Source organism: Haplochromis burtoni, unplaced genomic scaffold (assembly GCF_018398535.1).
Source record: "Haplochromis burtoni strain Fernald_Lab_line unplaced genomic scaffold, NCSU_Asbu1 Contig_409, whole genome shotgun sequence".
In the NCBI taxonomy this organism is placed as follows: domain Eukaryota; kingdom Metazoa; phylum Chordata; class Actinopteri; order Cichliformes; family Cichlidae; genus Haplochromis; species Haplochromis burtoni.
The window spans coordinates 205,845-210,567 of record NW_024582770.1 but is presented as its reverse complement, the minus strand read 5'-3'; positions in this window follow the sequence as shown (position 1 = coordinate 210,567).

The window sequence follows — 4,723 nt, the reverse complement described above, 5'->3', positions numbered from 1 at the left end:
AGTATCATAAAGTAAATCAGGATAATAGTTTGATGCAAATGATGCTTAAGAAGCAGAGTGATGCATTTTGTGCTATTGCTGTCTACATAGGAGTAGATAGAAGCAGTAAAAAAACAGTATTTCATCCACAAAAGTGGATTTTTAGTATATTTTACCCTCAGGCTGTCAGACTCACGGGTCACTCTTGAGAGGCTCAGGAGAGAAACTATAATAACCCCTCAATACAGAAGATATCATTAAAAGCAAATAATAAAAATGATCTGTATGTTTTACATTATGCTTTTTCATTTTTCTTTGTAGTTCTTACAAGGATTAGGCTCAGAGCTATTTGAGGATTCTGCTTTGTTTCTTCTGGTGTGAACATCTAAGTACATTTATTCTGTTTCAGGGTTCAGTCCAGGCAAAACGAAAACAAAAAAATATATGTCAGTGTGTATGTGTGTGTTTGTATTAAATTACTTGTTTGCAGCACAGCACCACTGCAAATCATTAAATGTCAGAGTACAGACTTTATTATTATGTTTTAGTTTAAGGCTAAAGTAAGGAAAGGACCATTTCTAATGAGAACTCCAACTTATTTTTTCTAGAGATATCCAAATTAAATTTAACTTTACAGCTTTTGAACATTTCCTCATAATTCTTAAATTCAGCTCCTGAGCTTACTCTCCCATAAGATCTTAAAAAAAAACCCTCTTTTTTTCTGTCTCCACTGATCTTTTACTGGATTAAACAGCTACTCATATAAATATTTGTATATAAAAAAGAAATCTCGACTGGCTAATAAATGAGGCTCTATGTGTGTGCATGTGTATGTGTGTGTGAGGTCTTGGCTACAATAAAAATACTGTAAGTGTCAAAGAAACTGTACTGTGTTGGTATTGCAGTCCTGTTGTATGTCTTTATGCTTCTTTATCTGAACAGATAAGTACATATGTGTGTTTGACCTGGCTTATGCCAGAGCCTAGTTAACCAGAAATAGCTACAAGAGCATCGCATCCCCAGCAAAGTGGTAATGGTTTCAATTCCTAAGTCATTTTTCAAAAGTGTGGTGTGATTGAGTCAGCCCGCCCATTGAATTCAGTATTTAATTTCCTCAAGGTCTCATGAGCCATGTCTCTGTTTCCAATTTCTCCTCCTCATGAGATCAGGACAGGAGACTAAATGAAGGGTTTTCTTTTTCTTTTCTCCCCTTTTTTCAGTCCATCGTTTCCTTTTCTTGCCTGTACAATGCTGAAAGCTCAGGGTTGGATAGGAGGGGACAGGTTAATAGGTGTTCTTGGAGTAGAAACACTTTCCATTATCATCATTTCTCTTTCCCTTTTACTCTTCCACAGCATTTATCAGCCTTAATCCTTGTTTCCTTTCCCCCCTGCTATCTGTCACCTGATGCCATTTATTTTCCCCATTTTCTGTAATTTCTTGTAATTTGTATTAAAATTTTTTTAAATGTGCATGCTATAACATAGAAGCAAAACTTTGCCCTACCTAGAATTTGTTTCTGTTCTCTCTCTTTAAAAGTGACCAAATTATAAATTTAAAAATAAGTAGAAAACATTTAAAACCTAAAGAAATCACATTTTCCACCTAAACAATTAACACAATGCAAAATTTTAAAGAGTGGTGGTCTTAAATAGTTGCAGCATTTGAAGCTGGAAATCAAAACTCATATGTATGTGTGTACTGGTAAATGTGAAACAAATACAAAAAAGCGTACTGTCTCATGGTTGAAAAGCCTGGAGGGAGACAAAAAGTTGCTATTTATGGTGGAAATGTTGGGAAGAGAAAATAAACTGACCTCAGTCTTTGTACTAAAGAATTCCACCAACTTAAAACATGTTTTACAGGAAGAATGACTGCACACAAGTAAAGGTAAACATGGTTTTATTTTTTTACTTTTTACTAAGAGGCCTACGTGACCAGGCATGACCAGCCATGCCTCTGGTCAATGGCATCGACCGAAAGCCAGATGACCGCTAATGAATCAAAGATTGAAAACACGAGTGGCTCTTCCCTCACAGGAGGATGCACTTGAAATGAATCACAAACACTTTTACATATCCATCCAAGTTGATTCAACTTCATACACATACAAACCCAAGCACATGCAATTAGTTTTCAGTTGTAGTACAAGAACTGAATTACAAGTGCCAGAGAGCAAATTATAACTACATTAAAACTGTGAATAGGGATGCAAACAACCCCCTTGGAAGGTAACTAACTGAATATGGAGTTACTATATCACCCTTAGTCTTCAGCTGCTTTGACATGTCCTACAAAAGGCAAAAACTTCCACAGAAAACAGGCACTCTGAGGGTTTTTTTTTAACCAGATAAACATTACTCATTTTGCTTTTTATTTTATCTCCTGTAGAGAAAAAATATGAAAGTGTTGAATGCAGAGGTTGGTATCACAGTATGACTTGGGAAGCTCTGGTTGATGGATGGTGCAAGCCCAAAGTCAAGTATGTATAATTAAAAACAAAAACAAAAAGTAGAAGAAAGAAAAACGAATTGAACAGCAAAGTGGACTAGTAATTCAGTTTTCTCTAGCAACAAGGCAATTCACCATAGGGTGCTATGGGATCAGCTCAATTATAAAAATGCTACAAACAATCTAAACAAATGAAAGGGACTCCTGTGGTGCTTTCAATGAGCAGTACTGCTTCATTTCTTTTATTCCAAATGGGAAACACAAGTTGCATGTAAGTGTGTTTATGTTTCAAAAAGAATATGAACACTTCTGAACAATTTTTAACTTTAACTTTGTGTGCTTTGGATGCCAGTCCTCAAATGGAGAATTTTGGTTTTCACTGTTTTATCATTTAAGAAATTGTACAAGGTATTTCTGTAAGGATTATAAACTTAAATCACACATTGGATTTCAATGAATAAAATATTAATATGTTCTCTTATTCACTGAACATTGGTTTTGCATGGAACGGAAGGGCATGGTGTGAATAAGACTGCAAAAGAGCATAAATATTTAGGACAATAAATATAAAACTGGACTTTGGAGAATGACCTAGTATTGTGTTAAATTTAAATTACTAACAGACCTTGAGATAGTGGCTCAACGACAAAAGGTCAATCAATTATTTTTAAGATATTTCTCAAATTTGGGGGATTACAACACAATAAAGATAAAAACATGATAATTGCTGTTTCCAATATACCACTGTGATTTTAAATGTGAACCACAAAACAGAGTTCCTAGGAAAGACTTTAATGTGTTTTTAAATATTTATGCCCTTTTAAAAATATTTTTTCCCTTTATTTTCCAAGAGTCATCATTTCAGTAACATGCATGAGCTGGAAGAGTACATATTAAAGACTGCTAAAAGGATTCTAATTCATATAGATATAGGAGAATACCACTAAAGCACTTCTGTTGCTTGGAAAGACATGACTATAGTACCACTATCCTTCTTATGATTATTTTGAACTGTATATAAGGTAATATAAAGCTTCAGAAATGTAGGTCTATGCTTGCATGTGTGTATAGAAATGGATTGGCAGTAAAACATCATGAGCTTTTATTAGGAATAAACATTTAACTGATTGGATTTATATCAAAGCCGTTTTTCAGAATTAATCCTTAATCTTTGAGCAAAAGCCATTGATCAGTGACAATTGATCAACGGCCATTAGTACCATTCACAGAGAGTTGGGGAATGGCTGCAATGGTCTTTGATCAGTGGTCATGACAATTATTATTAATAACCAAAATACTGACCATTATCATTATGCAAATGTACTGTTTATAAAGTTGGGGAAACCTGCAGTCAGCTAAGACGAAATCACCTGGATGAGTGATGAAATGTTTCTCCCACTGAACATCCAGATGAACAGAATGCACTTTTTGGCATCCATCCTTCCATTCTCTTCTGCTTATCCTTTTAAGGGTTGCAGGGAGGCTGGAGCCTATCCTAGCTCCTATAGGGCAAAATGCAGGGTACACCCTGGGCGGGGCTAACACATGGAGACCATTCACACTCACGTTCACACCTGTGAGCAATTTAGAATTACCAATGAACCTAACCACACTTACTGCATGTTGTTGGAATGTGGAAGGAACATCTACACAGCAAGGTGGAATCGAACTCAGGACTTTCTTGCAAGGCAACAGTGCTAATCCCTGCGCCACCATGCTGCTGGACTTTTTGGCATGTAGATGAACTTTTAAAAGTGCTTTTATTGCACTATGTTCATTCACTAATGAGCAGTGTTGGGTAAGTTACTTTAAAATAGTAACTTAGTTACATTACTAGTTACTTCTCTCAAAAGTAACTCAGTTACTTCAAGTTACTCGTTACTTTCAAAGTAACTAGTTACTAGGGAAAGTAACTTTGGTTTTACTCAGAATTCACTTGTTAATGTGTTTCTTCCATAACTTTGCCAGTCTTCTAGCTTGCTTACTTGCCACAAGTGCACTGTGCCACCTACCAATAGAAAGGAAAAGATAATGTGCATATTTCCACGAGAGAAATCCCACGCCTGGACCGTCATTGACTGCTGCCATGATTCTAGCCTACGTCACAGCGTCATGTGCGCCTTTTACATCCAACGCAAAAACTGCAGTCGTGGTGCTTTCGATTGCTTTTCGATCCGCACCTGCACAGTTACCAGCTGTCAGCTACCTAAAAAAGGATCCTGGGGTTATTTGTCTCTCAGAAACAGTTCATAACTTCCCTTCAACTCATTCATGTTAACTAAAAGGTAAACCT